General features: G+C 29.5%; 1 long non-coding RNA gene across 4 annotated transcripts in view; it reads left to right on the top strand.

Moving 5' to 3' along the window:
* Positions 1-24,496, top strand: part of LOC142324820 (uncharacterized) — a 77,853-nt gene that overhangs the window by 1,495 nt on the left and 51,862 nt on the right. For all 4 annotated transcript variants that reach the window (XR_012756403.1, XR_012756401.1, XR_012756399.1 and 1 more), the window contains exon 2: positions 12,098-12,789. This is a non-coding gene — a long non-coding RNA (uncharacterized LOC142324820). The remainder of the gene's footprint in view (positions 1-12,097; positions 12,790-24,496) is intronic.

Here is a 24,496-nt window from a genome sequence, read left to right as displayed (position 1 = left end):
TTTTTTGATGAATATACTAGAGCAGTATCATCTGCAAAACATATAGCTTTACCATAACATTTATGTAAAAATAGGTCATTAATAAATATTATAAATAGAATAGCTCCAAGAACCATATCCATTAAAAATATTCACAATTTCATTCTCATCAGAATCAACATTACCATTTACAAATTTTATTTTTAATAGTAGGCATACCAGTATAGGGGTTTATAATTTTTCACTGATTCTTAGTAGGTAATAAATATTTTTAAAATATTAAATTTTAGCTGCCATAATCCACACATCTATCTTTTTTTTTAATTTAATGTGTTCAGTATAATTTTGTGGCTGTGAGGATTTTTACACCCTTTCTTATACAGTCCATCTGAGAAATTGTATGCCATGGACAACAGCCCAACTGTTGTCCATGGCATAAATTAAAATAACAGATTTTGATTAATTAATATACTGTAATAAAATATAAAAAAGTTATTAAAACTGAAAATCAACATCATTATCAAGAATTTTACTGCAATCATGTTCATATAAATATGACCTTAATTTATCATAATCCAGAACCTCTTTAAAATCCTTAACAAAATTATTTTGAGTTCTGTCCTTAGAAATAGCATGGCAACAGCCCTATGACCATTAAAATGTCAGAATAACAACATTATAAATATTTTGTTTATATAAACTTGATTTATAAAAAATGTGATAAATACAGGTTAGCTTATTATCAGTAACTCTAGTATCCGAGCGATGATAATGGTAAAACATTTTTCGCCAGAAAAAAAACTAGTATAAAAATTAACTAAGGAGCTGTACTCATTCATAGTGAGTATTTGTAGATATTGTTAATCATTATTATCCATTCTTTCATTAATATTTATGTTAATATTAACCATTAATAAGGTATCGCGTGTTGGAATTGTAGGAAGAAGAAGGTGAAGGTCAAATTTCAAGTCTAATTTTGCTTATTCCAGCCATAAACACTAAGAGTGTAAAAACTAAACTAAATATATTCCTAAAGAATAACATCTGTATCCAGTATACAATCTATTGTCATACAAATAAAACCCTCCATAACAGATGCAAACACAATAAGCCCAGTAGCTTTAGAAAAATTACTACACACAAAAAATTATGTAATCCATTATTCTATATAAAGAAGCCTCATCTCATCAACTGATTTCATGCATGTTTCAGATAGAAAGACAATATCTTGTTTAATCTTCCAGCTGCTTACCAAACACAAAAAAGTATCAAAATTCTTCAAAAATGCACATCTAACCAGTAACCAGTAAAAATGAATTTGCATAACATGTACAACAAACATATTTTTTCACACACACCCATAGATATCACTAATATCTCCTTGTCAATTAAGTACAGACAAAACAACTCTCTCACGCACGCATTCATACACTCTTATCACACACACATTCCCATAACTAAAAAGAAAAAAATCATCAATCTATCTATCCAGAGAGACACTACTCGTATGAAGCTCCTAAACAAATCGTAGGTTAACTCTTCATTAATTACTGGTGGTATACAATAGAATACAAAGTGAAAATGCTTAACTTAAAATATAGTAAAAAAAATTGAGTAAGTACTGTAATTTAATTTATATAATTAAGTAATTGACTGTTTCTATATAATACACAAGCAGAAATGGAATTGAAAAACAAGTAATTTTAGTAACTCAGCAGTCCCCTTTAAGAGTCTTATTTCACTACATTTATGATTTAACTTGTATTCCAATTATCATTAACAATATGTATTTAATTATTACATATGTATTTCAGTACATGGCTTTAAGGATTTAAGTCTGAAGATGATTATAAGGATGATTATAACTTTAACTGCAGACATATTATTTATTTAACAGTACCATAAATTTTCCCATTGTGGAGCAAAACTTTTCTCTATAGATTTAGCTGGCCACCTTGAAGCCTCCAATTTTCAGTAGACATAGATTCATTCATGTAAACAAAGTTATATCATATTAATTCTCCCAACTAATATTGAAAGTTTAACAATTTTACTTTAGGATCTCAACTTTAGTTCAAAAGCAATTAAATTTGACAATTCAATAGAGGTAGTCTGCAAGTTTCAGAATTTCTTTAAAAAATTGTGTGATAATTGTCAATCATTACTTCATTTAACTGAAACCCAATTACAGGTGATATTCTATTCAAAATATCAAAAATATGCTCAGGTTTCCTCAAAGGGATCCCAATTATATTTTCTCAAGTACTGGTTTATATTATTATTTTTAGTATTTTAAATTTTTGACAAATTTTATTTAACTTCAAATTTTCATCATTTATTTTCAACAGTTTATTAGAGAAATATATTATAATCATGTTATTCCATTTTTGAATTTATGGAAGTATCATTTCAATATTATCAATTGGTAATCTTTTTTTCGTGTTTCAGTTAAAATTTCATTTTCAATGTTATCAGATTTGCTTAAAATCAAATCCAATTTATCTTCAACTGATAAACTCTCTTTAATTTGTCTTTCCCCTTACCTTTTTCTCTTTTGTACCAGAACTTGTTCTTGATGTCATTTGAAATTTATGAATTATTAATTCTGTTAAAAATTTTACTTAATAAAAAGTTAATTTTCAATAAATACTACCAGTGTTGACACAGATAAGGTTATAGATGTTGAAATACTTAGAAAATACTGCCATATGATTGAAAATTTAAAAAATGCTCAAGAAAAAGTGGAAAGTACTGCTTTAGGATGAACTATTCTGGAGGAAGTTGCAGGTGTAGCAACTTCATATTTGATGATCTGCGAGTAATAGTAATAATAATTCAAAGTACCTGGGTGATAGTGATTGCAAAGCCTTCGTTTAGGTACTTGAAGATTACAAAGGAAAAAACTTGATGTAAATTCCTATTTGGTACTGGAAGATTGACTGATAGGGAAATAAACAGCTTGCAGAATTATTTTGGTCTTGTCTTGCTATTTGATGAAACCTAAACAGTTTAGAAAATGAGAAGAAATGTTTTTCATAAAATATACATTTATCAAAGACCGCCCAAAAATTCCTGTTGGGGAAAAATTTCTGGTGCAAATTCAATAGATGCAAAATCACAGGTGAGCAGTGTACTCATAAACATTCTTTACCACCAGATGTAGCTCAAGTTATCAAATCAATCTTTGAAAGCCTATCAGATAGAAACCTGTTATGGAAATATTTACATGTAATTACCCAAAATCCCATGGAATCTTTTTATAGTCATCTGAAACAGACTTCCCAAAATGTTTTCATTGGATTTTATGCATTCAAAGTTGAAGTATATGGTGCTGTCTTGTCTTTCAATGAAGTTGCTTAGGAAATTATGTTTAAATAAACACTTAGTATTTTAACCTGGTCATAGTGCACTAAATATCTTCGAAGAAACTGACAGAGCAAGAATTAGTAAGGGACTACTTCATGCAGTTCTATTTCTGAAAATTCTTATTCTTTAATTCTTAAGTATAATTTTCTCAAAAACTTGTTGAGCTAGGATGATGAAATTTATGCTAGAACCTTATTAGAATGTTTTAAATGTGCTCTTTGTAGCTATTAATTACACAACAGAAAAATTTGTTCATTATTTTTTTATAGCAAAAACAGAAAAATTGGGTAAATTAAAAAAGTTTTGTTTAAAGTTATTTAACTATACAAAAGTCAGTAAAAAGTGAAAATTATGAGTTAAATAACTTTGTTTTTGAATCAAAAAGGTATCGTAAATACTTCTAAAAATGTAAAATTTACATTAATGATATAGCCTATATTACCTCCTCTTAAAAAAATTAAAAAAGTTTTCAATTCTAGTGATGGGTTGATCTCATAGAATCAAATATCCAATTTAATGGTATATTTTCTTACAGTCAGGTTTTTTTTTGTACTTACGAGTTAGTAATGAATGATATTAGAATGAAGGGATACCAAGGGTGAAATTGGGTAGTGAAAAGGGTTATGAATCATATTATATAATACTATAGGTTTTAATTTTATAAGTATATTATGTTTTGTTATTTGCAAATTATATTTGACATTGATCTAATTAATTGGTCTTGGGTAAGACTTTTAACTACTTCAATCTGCTTCTTCTCTTGCACTGCCTACTTCCTTGAAGAGATAGGAACCATGAAAATTGTATCACTCACAAACAGTTATGTGGGCAATATAATTTCCAACAAGATCCCCATTTATTGTGCCACGGTGGTAGTATCCTTAAATAGCCAGCTGCTTCTTTATTGGTACTAAGTGGGACGTAACCTCTACCTGCGGTAGTATATGGAAACATTGTTTCCTTACTAGTAGTTGCATAATAAGCCAGAAATTAGCTTAGATGCATACTGTAATATAATAATTTAAAATTACTTAGATTTAATTTTATCATTATATTTTTGTATTACACCTGACTGGTCTTGTGGTTAAGTTGTTGCAACAGCTGATTTTTGAAGTTGAGGGTTCTGCGATTAGAATCTTAGTAAAAGCTATTTAATCTTAGTAAAACCGGTGTACTTTGGTGGTTGGGGTTCAATTAACTACACATTTCAGGATTGGTAGGTCTGGGTCTGGTACGAGACTACATTTCATTTGCTTGTCACTTATATCATCCTCATATAATTGGGCCATAGGGGTTGCTTATTGTTCACAAGTTGAACATATTGCAATGTACACTTTACAAATATAAAAAAGTTTTGTATAGTACTATATTTTTCAATATTATTATTTTTCTTTCTCATTGATTTTATTAAAATCTTATTTAAAAAGTAAAAGCTATGTGTGAAATTTAATATTGTTATAACAATATTTGTTATAATATTATTATATTTAGAAAGTATATGCAGAAATTATCTCGTTAAAATGAATTTTAGAAGTACAAACTAACCTCCACTTCAGCTACCATGTAATCAAGATATCACATCTATTTGAATTCTGATTAAAGTTAGAAAATCATTATTGATAGAAATGTAAATATTACATAATTTATTACATCTAGAGGTCTTCACAGATAAAATAGTTTTGGTATGCATATGTGTTTGCTGGAACAAAAAGATCACTTCTCCCTCTCTTTTACTTAAGTAACTTTCAAAGCAGAAGGAAAGTGATAAAAATATAGTTATTTGACCTCTTGGCCTCTAACTTTATGAAGTAATTTAGTTAAATATGACAAAAAACAAAAAATGCTTTTGCTGTTTCCATCCTGGGCAAAATTACTATAAACCAATGAGTTGTGGGTGGAATGAGCACGTGCTGCCTGGAAGTAACTTTTACTGCCCCTCTTACCACTTTCTTTATTGGTAGATTGCCCATACTTACTATTTATCTCTTTTCCCATTCACTTGATGATGAGTTATGTGAATGCCAGTCAGATGCTCTACCTCTACCTGTGGTCACTGAGACCTTGACAGCCAGTGCAAAGACCTTTAATTAGCAAATGTATTACCTTTCAACTTGACTAACATGTAAATTTTAATCATCATTGTGTGAATGCCCTGCCAGAGAAATCAGTGTACTTAAAATGTTTCATGATCACGATCACAAACTCAGTTCATTTTGTTCTGTGTTTGGGTTGCATATGTAGTGTGATGGACTACTACTATACTTCTATAGTATTAATAATTATTTTTAGTGGTAAGTGTTGTATTGTGTAAGTCTAAAAAATTCATATACAGTATAATTATCAGGATGAAAAAACACAGAAAAAACTATACAGTTAGTGATGATAAAAAACAAATGCCGTACTATAAATACTGTAATATTGAAATTAACAGTAGCAAGAGCCTTATGCATATACTTGCAAATACCCCTTAGTATAAAGCAAATGTAGAATATACAAATCACCATCTTTAGTGTAGCCACCAGTCTATTAACAGCATCTTTTCCTCATTACATAATAAAGTTACTGAAGCAAAATTGCAGAGAATAATCTTCCTTTAGAATTAATGGGTACATTACCATCATTAATATAATTAAAGCAATCGCTCCTGATAGTGCAATAATTAAAATATTAAATGTGGTTGCACTGATACTTTATATTTAATAAATAATGCTTTAGCGGTTGATGCTAGAGATATCTTATCAGAAAACTCTTTCTCTTTGATTGCTGATAAATCAGTAAACATTTCTTTTACAAAATCATTAGCTGTTGCTATGAGTCAAAAATGAAGACTCATTCTTAAGCATCACTGACAAGTCAGTAGTTCATCTTTGTTCAAAAGATTGAAGAATTAGAAGTACCACTTACAAACTTGTTAGGATTTACCACTCCACAGAGAATAATGCCTCTATAATGATGGGGCAGCAAACAGGAATAAGCTTAAAGAGTTGAATGAACATTTATATATATATCTAGATGCATTTGGCACAGCGTTAGTGTGTAGACTTCACAAGCTTGTACTGCAAATACCTTCCACATGCTGTTGAAGAGCTCTATAGTGACATATCCAATTTTATTCTAAAGAAACCAGAAAGATTAGAAGAATTTAAGGTGATTCAACATTAAAGCTCATAACTTAAATTAGGTGAAATATGATGGTTGTTTATAAATTATGTAGTTCAAAGGATTGTAGAACAGTGGAATGTTTTACTGTCTTATTTTAATTTTTGTGTTGAAGATGGAATAGAGCAAGCCCAGTCAATTTTAAATTCTCTTCAAGACCCTGTCATAAAGGTGTATTTTTTTATTTGTGGCCATTTTCCTACCACTTGTAACACACCTAAACTTAAAGTGTATCAGGAGACTTCATATAGGTTTCATCAGTTGCTCTTAAATCTTGCAGACAATAGAGATTCTTATACTGCCTATAGAGGCTCTTATACAGCAGCTGAAGAACATGGAATAAATTGAAAAAACCATAAGGAATTTTAAGTCAAGTGTCTATCCTTTTATTTTGGATTCTGCAAACAAGTTTTGAAGAGGGTGGATTTTTTCAATCCCCTTTTAAGAAATATGTCTGTGCTGATTCCAGAAAATTGCAAAAGAAGTGTTAGTATCATGCTATTAACTGTACATTTCCCTAATGTAATTGCAAAAAGTGTTTTGATGTAGGCGGGGAATGAGAGTTAGCCAAGTCCACAGAGTTATTGAAAAGGAATCAAGAATTTATGAAATTTTGGAACACTACTTTTGAAATGAAAAATACTGTTGGTGATACATCATCTCAAATTTTACAAAATTTTTTAAGGCAATGATCTGCTTACCACATTCCTATTCTGCTGCAGCAGGAGGTATCTTTTCTGCTGTTGCTGTTAACAAGACCAAATTGTGAAACAAAACTCCAATCCTCTACAATATGGGCTCCTAATAAAGGAGAAACTGAAACATTCGTCAGCCCAAAATTCACACATTTCAAAACTAATTATTGTCCTTGTAAAGTCTTATAAGGATTAAGAAAAGGCTAAAATGTGTGTATTTTACACGAACGCATATTAGAATAAAATAATCTAATCTAAATAAAATAATCATTATTATTTTTATCCTTGCAATAATAATTTTTGATGTTTATTTTTCTACTGAACTAAATTAATTATGAAATTGTTTTTTAGTTTTGGTGGTACTACATTATTCCATGTAAGTTATTGATAAATACTACTGTAGGGATAATTATACTGTAGGATTGCAAAAGATACAAAAGTAATTTTTTTCATAGCGTGAACTATAAACCAGCGTCCTGGAAAGCAGTTACGATAAGAAAACATTAATCAACTTTATTTCTTATAGGCCTATTCAAAAAATAAACTAAGAATTCTAAATAACTGTTATAAATTTAGTAAATTACTGACCTAGCTAGTTTTTAAATGTTGAAAGTAACAAACATTATACACGATGTACTTACTCTGACTTCGTAAATCAGGTGAAACTACAGTAAAACATTACTACAATCACAGTTAAAAAGACCAGTGGTGAACGCGTCTTTGTAAATCAGCTGATTTCGAAGTCGAGAGTTCTAACATTCAAATTCTATTAAAGGCAGTTACTTTTATACGGACTTGAACACTAGATCGTGGATACCGGTGGTTGGTGGTTGGGTTTCAATTAACCACACATCTCAGAAATGGTCGACCTGAGGGAACATGATCATGAAGTGTTTTCTATAGACAAAAGGAGTTCCGCTGAAATTCATATGCTGTTCATTTCATATAATATTAATACTTTAAAAATAAAGAAATTATGAAGGCATAATTGAAATTAAATTAAGCATGATTTTAATGAAAAATTCAGTAATGGCTCCCCAAGCATTAAGAAGTTGGGTAAATATCTACTTCTGTTCATAATTTTAAATGTGTTCATGAGGTAATTTTGCAGGATAGAGAAGATAATGGTGATAAAATTACTGTTAACCAAAGTTTCAGCTATATAAAACTTATCTGCATAAAAAAAACCACTCGCAACAGACTTTGCAAAATCTATTTGCAATAGAATTAGCTATAATAAAGTCTCTATCTATAATGAAATCCACTGACTAACTGGCAGTGTAGAGTTGAGAGTTGATTAATTAATAATAACACTGATCAATATGATTTGTGTCGCACGAGTACCAATAGGTGTATTTAATGCAGTTTTTTATATTTTTCAAATATGTATTCAGAATTTCTCCATCACCCACAGTTTTTTTATTATTTTAATTCTTTTAAATATTTTAAAACGTTTTTTCATCCATTTGTCCACTGTAAAGTAGAAGCTATTAGAGCATTGTAATTATGATGGGACCAAATGAGCTAACGCAAAGGGTAGTGTTGCTACTGTTGTGCAGGTTCAGATGTGTATAGACATGTACAATGTGACCTAGTGTTGCACACTCATCAGAACGATGCCAGTTGTAAGGTATTAGTGAACCAGTAAACACGTCATTGTAACTGCTTTGTGTGTCTGAATTATTGTATATTGCATATTTATAACTTTATTTCTTTTAATTAGTCTTTAGTTACAAAATGCCTAGAGTTTGTTCAAATCATTCTAACAATTTTTCTTATGTACGTGGTGAAGTGATGCTCAAGTCCCAAAGGTGAAACCTTACTCCTTTAGTAAAAAATGTTATGAATTTTATTTTGGGTGTAAAGTCAGGGACCAAACAAGGACCTGGGCCCCACATATCTGTTTTTTGTCATGTTCTAGGCTTCTCACTGCATGGAAAAATGGCACACGCCACACACCATTTTCTATCTCTGTGATTTGGAGGGAACCCAAAGATCACTCTTCTGACTGTTATTTCTGCTTAACAAACATTAAAAAGGTTACTCAAAATTAACACATACAGTGGTGTACCCTAACTTGCAATCTGTAATGAGACCAGTTCCACACTGTGAAGAGCTGCCCATACCAAGAGCTGCCTCCAGAACGTGTGACAATAAATAAAGAGAGCTCAGAGTCTAATGGAAGCAAGGAAGAAAAAGAAACAGATTCTGTTAACACAACTTTTGAACAAAGGACAGTTTATCTGAGCCTCATTTACTGACTCAAGAAAATCTTAATCTCATACAAGATTTAAATTTATCCAAAAAACAGTCTGAAATGCTTGCTTCCCGGCTAAAAGGATGGAATCTTCTTCAAAAGAGTACAAAGATATGTATGTATTGTAATCATCATTTTGAATTTAAAGACTGTTTTTTGAAGAAAATGGCTTCGTGTTTTGTAACGACATTTCTTCTCTTATGGAGACACTTTGTAATGAAGATAAACCAACAGAATGGCACTTGTTCATTGATTCCTCGAAAGTTAGTTTAAAAGCTGTGCTTCTGCATAATGGCAATAAATTCCTATCAGTACCTGTGGCTCACTCTGCTAGTATAAAATAAACATATAAAACTTTTAATTTATATTGGAAAAGCCAATGTGCAATGTATGAATGGAATATTTGTAGTGATATGAAGGTAATTGCACTTATTCTTGGTATGCAGCTTTGTTAAACAAAGTACTGTTGTTTTTTGTGTGATTGGGATAGTAGGGACAGAAAAAACCATTTCATTAGAAAAGAATGGTCTAAATGTGTATCGCTCAATGCTGAACAGAAAAATGTGAAACATGACCCATTGTGTAATCCTAAAAATGTGTATCTACTTCTGTTATACATCAAATTAGGATTAATGAAGAATTTTGTCAAGGCCATGGACAACACTACTGGTTTCATATGCTTAAAACAGAAGTTTCCTAAAATTAGTGATGTAAAAATTAAAGAAGGAATATTTGTGAGTCCACATATACGATCACTAATACATGATGAAAAGTTTGAGGAACTATTTATTGAATCCACTGGAGAAACCAGCTTGGCAAGCATTCAAAAATTTTACTCAGAGTTTTTGGGGAAATTGAAAGGCGGAAAATTATCGTGATATTGTCAACAATTTTATAACATCTATAAAAATTTGGGTTGTAATATGTCCTTAAAAGTACACTTCCTGCACTTGCACCTAGATTTCTTCATGGAAAATCTTGGTACAGTTAGTAATTAGTATGGGGAGCACTTTCATTAGGAAATTTCAGTTATGGAAAAGTATTTGCCCTGAAGTATCAGGTCAAATGGAATCCTAATATGCTAGCCGATAATTGTTGGACTATCAAGAGGGTTGCTCCACAGGCAAAATATAGCAGAAAATCGTAACTTCTTACTTTGAGTGAGTCAGATGTTTGAATATTGTGTAGTTAAGAATGTAGAAAGTATTAAAATGTTTGAAATTATAAATACCTGCTCTCGGAAACCTTGCATGATGAGGAAAAACCGATATCATATTTGATTTCAGAAGAAAGAATAATATCAAAATCACACATTTTTCTTCCAGAGACAAAAAAAAAATTATTTTTTGTTCCCCAGCGAAACTGAAACATTTTTTAAATGTTCTATTCAATCATATTCATTATGATAAAGTAAAACACTAAAACTATATTACATGCAGAACCTTTGAAAAATTTCAGCATTTAAATCCCTCCTATCCACACAAAACATTTCCTTGCAAAGAAAAATGAATTAAAATGAACTGACAAAACAAAAGTAACAGAGATCTATTATTACTTGTACTAAATAGATCATATAAGCTGACAGTACTCATTTGGTTTAAGCAAGCAGTAATAGCACCATAAAGAAAGAATAATTCTTATATAGCAAATAATTTCTGACATGATATCATGTTATAAAAATTTTGTATTATTATCAAGTATCCTTGAAATATTACACTTACAATTACATATAAAACAGATAGATAAATTTGTTGTTTTTTCATTCACTAACAGATATTGCAATACAGACAGCAGATTGATTTTTTCCAACTCCTGACCAATGAACATTAGTATGCATTGTAGCTGAATAATGGATTAGGATTCTGTCATAAATAAGGTTTAATATTATGTAACACTAACAGACTTAATTCTAATTTAGCCTATCCAGTGCTAAAATCAGCTGCTATAAGAAGCCTAGATAAAAATTATTAGAAAGGAACCATGGCTACAGTACTCCCCCTCATAAGCAGGCATAACTTGACTGATGTAATGATGTAATGACTGATGTAGTAGCTGACAAGATTTAAATTATAACATTAAACATATGGAGCATAGTCAACCTTCTTAACAAAGGACCAGCAGTTTTCTTCTTACCACAGACCCATTAAAATTTGTAATAGATCTGAAAAATATTCAATTCTTCAATCAGAATAAGGAATCCAGTTATTCTATCCTTTACATTTAATAATATTACTATCGATATCAACTTATATTAATTAATATAACTATCAGTCTTCACAACCTCTCTCTAAAACTATATATAAAATAAAATAAACTAAAATGGTAAATTTCAACATATGAATCAAATTTAAAAATTAATTTTCAGTGCATTACTCATTAAAAACATTAAATAAGTTTAATCAAATAAACAACATTCAGTCCAAAATATGTTATACTGCTTCTTGAAATAGAGCTGATAAACTGTAAAAAAAGAATAATATTTTTAAGATATATACATATTAAATTGTACAGAGTGAGCAACATAAAACCGAACGCATAGTGAAACCACTACCCAACATTATTTATGAAAGACTCTCACACAACTAGTATGACTAGTGGATGTACATATACGTTACTACTAATTGTTGTTTCTGTTTGTCAGGTGGTTACATGTCAGTGTAGTATACATTTTGTTGCGGTGCAGTATTGTGAGTGCAGTTGTGTTTGTGTAAAACACCTTATTCAATCCAGGAGAGGATAGCTACAGTTGAGGCCTACATTCGTTCTGGGTTGTATGAAGAATCACATCAAGTACATGTAGAAAAATTTCCAAATGCCTGAATTCCAGCGAAGAATAGCATACATGATTTAGTTAAGTAATGGTGTACAACAGGTTCAGTTTCAAATGCAAAACGAAATGGGCAACTTTCATTAGGACTCCACAGGCCATTGCTGATATTGAAAAGAGAATTACTGCCAGGCCAAAAAAAACTCTACACAATTTATCCCAACAACCTGGTGTTAAATACACATCTTGTCATATTCTTCATGAATTAAGATTCAAACCATATCGTGTTACAACTGTGCTTCAACTGAAGGAGACAGACAACAAGCTGTCAGCAGAGGACGGTAGCTTCTATGTTCCCCAGAGTGGTCTACTTGTGATTTTTGCATCTAATCTAAGGAAGTTTATGCATCTAATCCCTCACAATATTAATGAACTGAAGGTGAACATTAATGAGAAATCAATGCAATTGACAACATTTTGTGTGACGACTTTCAATATGATCAGTTGAGGACAAAAGTGCATCGATGTCCAGGGTGGTCATTTTGAACATCTTTTGTAACAATAAGGTAAATAAATGCAACATTTAAATTATATTTTATGTTTTTCTTATTTAATTTATGCGTATCAATCATAAAATTTCATTCCAACATAACCTACTGATTCTGCAGCGATTATGTTATGGGTTCAGTTTTATGTTGCTCACTCTGTATTATTCAAAGTAAAAGTTACAAATATAAATTTATTTAAAGACTAGTGGTTAAATAATACAGCTTTGTTTAGTTGCCATAAATATTGTTTTTTTTTTTTTTTAAGAGCCACTTTATGAAAATGTTCTCTTTTCCCCTAGGATGTTTCAGTCTAGTATTACAGTGACGTTATAGTAACATTCGTTCTATCACATCTTTCAAAACATGCCAATAATTCATTTTTATCTAAATAACTAATAGAATTTTTTATTTGCTTATTTAAGAAGCACAGAAATAAAAAAAAAAAATCCAATAATAAATATTTTTTCACCTCAGCATGTTAATTCAAATATATGAAAAAATGTTTATTTTTATAAAATGATAATAAAAATACTGTCTTTTGCACAGAATAAACATTTCAGTTACGGGAGCTTCAATAAATCGCAAACTTGTCAGAGAACATGACGTTCTTTTTAATATTTGCTCTCAGAAAGCATTCAGTCAATAACTAACATGCATAAACACATTGATCAAGGCCATTGCCCCTCAATTCATTAACTGTAACTGGATGAAAACATTTAACTTTTAAGTCCTTCTGCATACAGTCTCGCACTGTCCATCTTGTAATGCTTAATTCTCCAGAACGTCTGGGCATTGATTTCATCGGAGATTGTTGAATCGATGTCTCCACAGCAACATGTCTCAGCTCAAGTACTTGACATCCCATTACGTGGTGCATCAAGAACACTTTCCAATGCAAAAGCCTTCTTCTCCTATGTCAGTAACATTTGCTGTGATGGTGATGATTTCCCAAAATGCACAAAGAAGTTATTCATAATATTCTCCAAGTGTGTGGACGTTCATGAACCCACACACAACCTAATAAATGCTCTTCAACAGTGCACATACTCATTATATGCCATCATTCCACAGTCAACTACTACTAAGGTCATCCCACCATGAATGAACACATTGGATGACCCCCACCATGGCTTATCCTCCCCACCTTTTCCAGCAGCACTGAGCAATATCAACATTGAGAATTGGCAGCAGTAGAGAGCCCAATTAAGCTGTATTTATTAGTCTTAGTATGGGTGGGGGACTTCCCACCCATATAGAACAAATATATATACTTGTAGCCTCTCTTATTAAGAAGAAAATTATATAAAAATTTTAGTAGAAAAGTTGTATTTTCAATTAGTAGTTGAGAAACAAACTTAAATTAGTAAGATTTAGCACTTCATTATTGTTCCTCTGAGATTCAGTTATGGCTACAAAATAGGCTACAAATTATGGCTACATAATAGGAGACAACACAACAGTCTAAATAACATTTTGCAGAAACCATTTACAAATATTTTGTAGACTAACAATGATCAACTTACTACAACCAAAACTAACACTAAAATCTGATACAATTTCACAGATTGCATTAACTACTTTCAAAAATAAACTACTTATAAAAAGTCAGATCTGTGAATTACCACTACGCTTACATCAAGTAACTCATGAAATATTTTGCAGTTGATTAGCACAGATCGGTATCATAAAAATTGGGAAATATATATTAACTAATTTAACATTGTGAATAGTTTCACACAAACCCTATGGATAACAGAAATGTTTACAGTTTCTAACTACGATGACAAACCATATCTAACACAGAAAAGAAGTAGTAAATATTTAACAAGCAGATTAAAAAAAATAATTTTATCTGTATTAACCTTAAAGCTTATGCACAGATAAAAATTATAATTAATTCCTAACAAAAATCTTTTTTATCAAGTGGTCCTCCCAAAATATTGATCTTTCTATTGTTCATATTATGTTACTTATATTGTAACATAATTGATATAATGGAACATAAATTTTTAGGTTGTAATATTTAATGTTTTATCTAACAATATAATCAAAGAATCATTATTATAAATTAAATAACAACTACTTTTATTAATTGCATCTTAATATCTTTGATCATTGTTATAAGTTATATATTTTATTGGAATATCTCTGGTGATATCAAATGATGAAGTACAATATTTTTCTTAAAATAATTTCTACCCAAAAGACTGGAGCAAAACTGGTATTTTTAAATAAAAATTGATAAAGCAGACTATACCAATTATTTCTACAAAATGAAATATAGACTGGAGCAAAACTGGTATTTTTAAATACAAATTGATAATGCAATACCAATTATTTCTACAAAATAAAATATAATTTAAGCATTGATGTGATCTTTTCAATTGTTTGATTGTTTATATATAAGCAACATATAATTATATATGGAGTGTACTGGGACATATTTTCCAAACTTCAGGAAGTGATTCTGAGCACCAAAATGAGCAAAAAATCTACTTCAATTAAATTTGGCAAATCTAAGAATAGTGTCTTGTTCTACAAAATAAAAAATTTTGAAAACGTCAACTTCAAAGATTTCAAAATGGCCGCCATCTTAATTCTTTAATCTTCAATAGCTTTGTAATTATTTGTTTGATCAAATTTTTACTTTTACAAAATTTTATTTTGAACAAAAGTACACCTTATTCATAAAAATCGATTGATATACAATTGAGTTACTGCAGACAATTAACCCGGCAGTACGCTTGGGCAAGCTGTAATGCAAGCTGATAATTTTTTGCCTGTTTTAATTTCCTCCACTAAATGTAATAAAAATTATTAATATTTTGTTGATTCTGCTTTCTTTTTTTATTCTACATAAGAATTTGAGTAACCGCTGCCCCTGAACCTTGTCAGCAAAAGTAAGCAAAGCATGAACCTCTCTCCACCTAAGATACGTAATACTAGAATGGCTCTAAGCAGATTAAAAACTTGATTAATGATTGCCAAAATAAATCAGGAGATATTAGTTAGTGGTCTTAGGATGCTAACTGAGAATACCAAGCTCCAGAAATAACTACTGAGGAAAATTATGAAGGGTGATAAAACTAGATAAAATTTCAGTATACCAATTTTATCATTTTACCCTGTTTATGTAACATAGTTTAATCTAAGGACTTTCTTAGAAAACATAATCAAAATCGGTATGTGTTGCAAAGTTCTAAGTTGATATGCCAATTAACATATACATTTAATGAAAATAACCACTTCGATGTATTCATTTTTATGAGTATTCAACATGATGAAACAATGATGGCAACTGAGTAAAAATCAAACTAAATAAACTTAACCAAGAACTCTGCCTAAATAATACACTGCTGCTTAAAATTAAACTCATATCATCAAAATTTTGCACTTCATAAAAATACAGGAATGTATAGATTAACCCTCCTAAAATAATATAATAATTTCAATAACAAAATCCATGCAATACTCCCTTATTTTCTTAGAAGTTAAAATAAAAACTGAAATCAGGTCGAAAATAAAAGCAATTTTAAGTTTTCAGTAAATAAACATAAAATTCTGAAACAATTTTCAATTTAAAGATTAATAATTCATTCTTATTGCATTAATAGAAATAATTAAAAAATTCACTAACTAAATACTAAATTAATTAATTAATTTAATCTAATTAAATACTAACCTTTTGGACAAGCATTCATCACATTATTAACAAAGTTCGTAAAACATTCAAATAACCATACACTGTTTATCAGCTTGTTCATTTTAGCTTATAATCATCCATCCATTGGCTGAAATTTTTTTCTTTATTTTCTAAAACTTATTTGATTAAAAATTAAAATGACTTGATAGGTGGTATCATTGATGATATGTTTACTACAAAACTATTTTTTTTAAATCAGTAACACACAATGTATTATTATATAATATCATAGTCAATATTTTTTTTATTATTAATAATTTTAAAGTGTTATCTGAAACAAATAAAAGTGACTAATTATCATTAAAAATAAAAACAAAACAAAGTAATAATTTTGAGTAATATTAATCAGATACCTGATTTTATATCAGGTATCTGATGTAAAATCAACTCAAGTTGTACCAGAAGAGCGTATAATATGTAAGCAATGATATTTATTTCCCACCACTAGTTTAGACAGCAAGTACTTAAAGGAAAAGAAAAAGAAAAGCATAAAACATAGACAGAGCTATGAAGGATGTAATACCATAAAGAAAAATACTTTGAATAAATTTTCTCACTATTCTCAAATTTAATATTACAATAATTGAAATAGGCACAGTGTATCTAAAAAGTTTCTTGTTTTAGACAAGTGACACTATCTATCAACAAATGGCAGAACTACATAATAGTTAGATCACTCACTAAGAGTGGTACTTGAGAAGTAAGAATTTTGACTTGAATTTTTTATTTTGTGCTGGAAAAGAGAGAATTTATAAAATTTTCTATATATCTTCAAAAAAAATTCTCCAGAAACTTGAGTTGATAAAAGCAACATGTAATAGTAAGCATCCTTATGTTAGGTAATGATTGGCTATTGGAGTGTTTCAAGCAATTAGAATGGAAATCATTAGTTGATAAAATTTGCTTTCTGGCAAATTTGAACAAATCAAACGGTTCAAAGACATAAAGATTGAAAACGATGCATCATTTAGAAAATATATTCAAGTTTCATAAGATTGAAACATTTTCTTGATTTACGATTTTTGTGATATACTACTCCTTACCAAATGAAATAGAAAAATTAAAAATCAATATGATATATAGCCAAGGGTTACACAAATAAATAAAAATCAATTTTTTTAAAAAATGCATATAATTGTTTATGGAATTTTACGGTACTGTAACTACCATACTTTAACTTTGGTGATCTACAGAAACCAGTTTGTTAAATGTGAGATTTTACCTTTCACACATCTCATTTTCAACATCCTACTCCCTAAGATGTAGAAGGTATAGCAGAAACATCAGGTTGAAGAAATACAATCTATCACATTTTCCAGGAGTTTAAACATTATATTTGATTACTTCAATGTATTTGTGATAATACAAAAAAGTAGATAAAAAATTATCAAAATGATATTAATCTTGTACTAAGATTTCAGATGTTGAGATGCAAAAAAAAATTAGGAAGACTTTTTTTATCAAAAGCAATTTTTTTCCTTCTTTTATGCAAGCAATTGTTATGGAAAACATGGGGAAAATTAAGCAGTTAAAACAGCAGCATAAAATCAATAGAAAGAATAAAATTAATACCATTGAAGTTTTTTATTAGAGTATTATGTACTACTATGTTACATAATGCCAGATGCACACAACTATTTTTTTATGATGAACAACTTCCTTTCTTTTTCTGGTTAGCCTCCGGGAATTACCGTTCAGGTACTACTTCAAAAGATGAATAAGGATAATAAGTATGAGTGTAAATGAAGTGTAGTCTTGTACAGTCTCAGTTTGACCATTCCTGAGGTGTGTGCTTAATTGAAATCCAATCACCAAAGAACACCGGTATCCACAATCTAGTATTCAAATCCGTATAAAAGTAACTGCCTTTACAAGAACTTGAACGCTGGAACTCTCGACTTCCAAATCAGCTGATTTGGGAAGACGCATCCACCACCAGACCAACATGGTGGGTTATGATGAACAATCTGAAAAGTTATCGCCTAACTTCCCAAAAACAACACTGCTATTGCACAGATTACATTAAAGGAGAGAATAAACATTTTTTTGGAAAACAGGCCATTTTACATACCGTACACAACACCATTTGGTTGAAATCCTAACTTATGCCCTACAAAACAAAAAAATCTGATATGGACAAGAAACTTGACTTCCTAGTACGCCTTTTAAATTACATATACACATTTTTTTCTGCTCCTTGTTTAAACTTATTTCATTTGAAAGTGAGATATGATCTTCCAATTCTTTAATAAAGTGGATAGTTACACAATTTCACTGTGGTGGATATCACATTACATCACATTTTTTGTGGTATCCATATCACCATTTTATGTTATTTTATATATTAATTTTGTTTCACATCGCTCAAGTAGATATGTAGTGTAAGTGAGAACGTGTTGAATCCGTAACCATGTGCACAATGTTCGAATCCGACTTCGTATACGTTTATTTTTATTTTATTTTTTTTTTAAATTAAAAATATTGATTTACTAATTATTAACGTCTATTGAAAAATTTTTTAATTAAAATGAATAGTACAGAAACTTTTATTTTGCTAATAACATCTGATTTTTTTTCATATTTTTTTTTATTGTTATTATTGAACTATTATTTATTGTTAAATTTTTTTTATAATCAGAAGTTAATAATTATTAACGAATCAATAAAATTAAAAGAAAAAAAAGTTTAAAAAATATTTGTATATTAAGTTGGATTCGAACCAATGTGCCTTCCCCTTGTAAGATCCAAATATTTCATTAATTAAAATTTTATTTGGCTAAACTCTGGAACCAATGAAAATATGTACTACTTATGATGTATTGTTGAAAACCTCTCAATGAGGGCTTATTACTGCAGTTAAGAAAAAGTCCAAAATCCAAATATTTTTGATTTTAGGATTTTTTGAACATTTTTGGTTGTTGCTTTTGATTCAGTTGATTGCAATCAAAAGGGGAGGTGCACAACTAGATGTTGCAAGTCCTAAATACAAAATTTCAACATTCTACAGCTAATCGTTTTGGAGTTATGGGAGATACAAACATATATACAGACGTCACGCTAAATTAGCCAAAATGGATTTAGGGATGGTCAAAATGGTTATTTCCATTGAAATCTGAAAACCAAAATTTTTCACAATTACATTTTTCCTTTACTTTGTACAAAGAAATAAAAAATGGATAAAATTCACAATATACATATATGTACATGTAAATATACATGGTTACATGCATGTAACTCCAAATGCATGAATATACACATGGATATGCGAAAATGTTCAAGTAAATTTGAAAGTAAATCATGAATAAAAATGTAAGTCTTCCATGTAAATCTAAAAATGATATCTACCAAAATAAATTTTTAAAAAACTATTCTTAAAATGCACAGTACTAATTAGTTTATCAATAAATACTGATAATAGTAAATTGCAGAACTCACCGAATTATACCAGTGCTATAACATTAATATATTCTGTAACAATCTCCGTGGTGAAGAAGTACAAACAAATTTACTACGTGGACATGGAAGCCTTCTAAGACATTCAGCTAATTTACGATCGCATTCACATAACCTTTGACCACATGATGGTCCTAATGCTGTAAAATAATAACATTAAAATAAATAGATACACAGTATTATATTCAACTCCATTAAAATACAGGCTGTTCCTCACAATATGAGGCTAATAGAAAAATTTTAAAAACTGGAACATTACAACCCAATGGACAAAATTACAACCCAAATGTATTTACTGAAATATTGGAATACACCAATAATTTTCATAACACTAGTATATTAGCGAAATTTCATATATATATCTGAGTAATAATAAACTAATAAAGGAACAAATCAGATTTTATAACAATATACTATTTAAGCAAATTATACAATAATTAATAACCATTGGATTGGCTAAGTGATTCAATGTATATTTCATAACAGTTATGAACATAATCACTTTAATTTTTATCTTTGATTTAATTAATTATAAAAATTTATATTCACAACTATAAAATTCATAATTAATCAATAATCCCTGATGATGGAGGAATAACCCAAAAGCCCTTGTATAATTAATACAATTGTTGTTGAAAATAGTCTATATAAATTTAAAAGTTGGTAGAACTGCTTTTATTCTCCCTTTTTATCTTTTTCTTTCAAGTGTGTATATGCTCAGCATTTCATACACCCTATCAACTCTGTCTAAAAATATAATCATTGACAATGTTTGGGACCATTGTCTTCTTTCCTTTCTGTACTACTTTTACGCATTCTAATTTTGTTGTCAAACACAAGACATCTCGTTTATCTTGCCACTTCAACACCCTCATTTTACCCACCTTATCACATACTGAAAGAATTTTATTTTTATTTAATTTTAAAGTAGATTTATATTGTTTTTGAAGATTAAGGAACTATTTTTTATTAATAATTGCTATAATATGTTCACTAGAGGACCGCTTTGAAAATATTTTTTGTATATGTACTTTTGGTACATGACAGTAAACAATATTATTAATACATAGTCGCAATTCCTCAGCAAAAATTTCTGTATCATGATCAATATCAAATCCCAGTCAGGCGTGACATTTTTATACACCATAAAATTCCATTTCCATGTTCCACACACAAGCTTCATACTTATGTGATGATGTAAAAAATAAATATTATTTACAATCAAACCCACATTTATTATATGTTGAATCTTAAAAAATGTATCTTTTTATAATCTGGTATGTATTGATCAGATATAAGATTAGAATTCAAAATTTTGGGTAACGTTATCTCTGAAGGTAAGTTATACTTATCACTATGAAAAATTTCACCATAAACAATATTAATACTAATATTTGTAAGATTAGAAAAACCTAAATTGTGAGAATTACCGCAACAGTTTAACAAATTACTTGATTGTAAAAGATCACAATCTGTAGAAAACAATACCGCCTTACAATTTGTAAGGTGAGCAGCAGCATTTTTAACATTTATATGTATGATAACATTTAGAAAAGAAACATTTCCTAGATTTTCCTGTACAAAACCTGCCACATTAAAGTTACCTAACAATGTTACAGCGGTAGACTGTCTTAACCTTGAACATTTGTAGATGGTTTAAGTCAGCTGATTTCAAAGTCAAGAGTTCTAAGGTTCAAATCCTAGTAAAGGCAGTTTGTTACTTATATATACAGATTTGAATACTAGATCATGGATGCCGGTAGTATTCTTTGGTGGTTGGATTTCAATTAACCACACATCGCAGCAATGGTCGACCTGAGATTGTACAAGACTACACTTCACTTGCATTCATACATATCATCCTCTGAAGTAATGCCTATGGTGGTTATGGAGGCTAAACAGAAAAAGAGAGTTGGTTGGAGTGAGGAAGCGTTACATAACAACCATGTCTAGCAACGAGATGCTGGCCAGGTAGTGCACCAAGGAACTTTTATTGTCATCCCGCATTACTAAAACAAATATTCATAATCTATTTGAATTGACAACATATTAATATCCAGTTATCTTTTTCTCTTTAATTATGAAATAAATTTTTAAGATGTAAAAATATTGAACCTGATTGGGATTCAAAGCCCTTTTGCAACATACCTTTATTTTGAAACTTCTTTTTTTTAACACAAGAATCAACACTGTAATTTATTTATCAATCTGATTTTAAAATTTAACAATTGTATTAGTTAAAATGGAATATTTGAATAATCACTAATTTAGTGACTATACAATGACAGAATAAAGACTGTTTTCGGGTGTAATATCGCACTTAGTAGTTTCAAAGGGCAGGGTTAATAAAATATTGCGCACAATAAGATTTATAAAAAAAAATTGTTAAAAAAAAACAAATTTTGTGCAAAATAACTTTCAAATAGTTTCTCCAAAATAGGTATAGCAATTTTGGAATGAATAACCATGTGCGGTTGTCCAAGTATTATTTAATCATTCAGAACGCCTTGAATTAGGTATGTTTAAGATACACGATTATATACGAGTTTTAAACGATGAGAGATTGTCATCATTTAAGTAATGTTTTTACTACAAAATAAATTAAATATGGATAGGTTTTGTTCACTGAGAAATTTAAATTTGTTTTTGAATTACAAAATTTTGAAAAAGTTTCAGAACATCTAATTTTTTTTTTAGCTCCCGATTCATTGAGGATATTTACTTATGATATGAAACTTTATATATTTTCAAATACGGTTATAAAGAGTTCCTAGGCTGTAAAATCATTTCCATTCACAAGTTGCAGTTAACAGCTTGGAAAGCAACATACTTTTTTTTTAACCATGTTAGGTATTGCTTCAGAAGAATGGATGAATGATTTTAGCATGTGTGAAAATGTCATGCCTGATCGGGATTCGAACTGGGACCTCCAGATGAAATGCAGAGACGCTACCACAGAGGCCAGTTATAGTAGTATACCTGTTTACCTTTTATAGTCGTAATTTATTTTTCTCAGAAAACCATTGAAATTCATTTAAGATAATGCAGTTCTAATCAAAGCAAAATTAAAACATTTTTTGTGAAAAAAAATTAATTACATTAAAAATACATTTTTAAATAAATTATATTGAAAATAGTTTTTAAAAGTATTGTTATAATATAAAAAATCTGATGTGGACAACACATGATTTCCTTGTATTAAATTACATATACATATTTTCTTTTTAATAGAAAGTACATAAAATTTTATTTCATTAATAAATTCTGATATTTTTTCATATTTTTTATTATTATTATTATTGAATAATTATTTATCATAATTTTTTTTTATATTCAGAGGTTAACAGATTATTAATATATTTTTTTTTAATTTTAAAAAAATTATAAAAAAAAGTTAAAAAAAAAGAGAGATGAAGTCTGATTGAACCGATCGATGTGCCTTCCTTTATAAGATCCACATACTTCATTAATCAAAATTTTATTTAGGTATAACTCTGGAACCAATGAAAATAAGTACCAATGATATATCATTGAAAAAATCTCAATGAGGACTTATTACTGCAGTTAAGAAAAAATCCAAATTTCTTTGGAATTTGGGATTTTTTTTGGACACTTGGTTCAGTCTATTGCAATCAAAAGGCAAGGTGCACAACTAGATGTTACAACAGTCCTTAATCCAAAATTTCATCATTCTATGTCTGTTTTCGAGTTATGCGAGATATATACATATGTACATACAGATGTCATGCCGAAACTAATCAAAATGAATTCAGGGATGGTGGAAATGGATATTTCTGTTGAAATCTGAAAACCGTAATTTTTTACTTCCTTTACTTCGTAAAAAGATGTGAAATGCTAGCTCATTATGTCATTAGATACCATCGGCTGTGAAATTACATAATGAATACCTTTGTTATAAATACATTTTGTTAAACTGTGTAAAATTTATAATTTTGCATGGCCATACCTGTGTTAGAATAATTTCGCTGATGCTTTTTCTTGTATAAATAGCCTCAGACACATCCTGGATTAATGTCCAATAGTAATCAGCTAGCATGTTAGTATTCCATTTCCCTTTATACTTTCCTTCACCTAAATGTCTTTGTGAAAACATTCACTGTGTTCGTCACTTACATCTCCGAGGTTGTCCAGGAAAAAATCCAGATGTGAATGGAGGAAATGTATCTTCAAAGACGTATTACATCCCATAGCTCTGTATGAAGTAAGAAGTTGATTAACAATATTGTGGTAATTCTTGAATTTTTGTTTGTCGAGAAAATTTTTGCAAATATCTTTAAATGAAGCCCAAGCTGCACTTTCTACATTATTTAATATAGACTTAAATACATCATCTTTAACCGACTCTCTTATTTGAGGACCAACAAATTTTCCTTCACTTGCATTTGGAAATTTTTGCCTGATGTACAAAAATCCAGTTCTAGCCTTCTTCAGTGCTTTTACAAAATTTTTCATGACTCCTAGCTTGATATGAAGAGGAGGTTATAATATTGTTTCCATTTGGAGTTTAGTTGTCTCATTTCTTCCACTCTTTGGTAACATATTGTTTAT

The sequence above is a fragment of the Lycorma delicatula genome, chromosome 5 (genome assembly GCF_047948215.1).
Source record: "Lycorma delicatula isolate Av1 chromosome 5, ASM4794821v1, whole genome shotgun sequence".
Classification (NCBI taxonomy): domain Eukaryota; kingdom Metazoa; phylum Arthropoda; class Insecta; order Hemiptera; family Fulgoridae; genus Lycorma; species Lycorma delicatula.
This window is presented reverse-complemented; position numbering and strand designations above follow the sequence as displayed.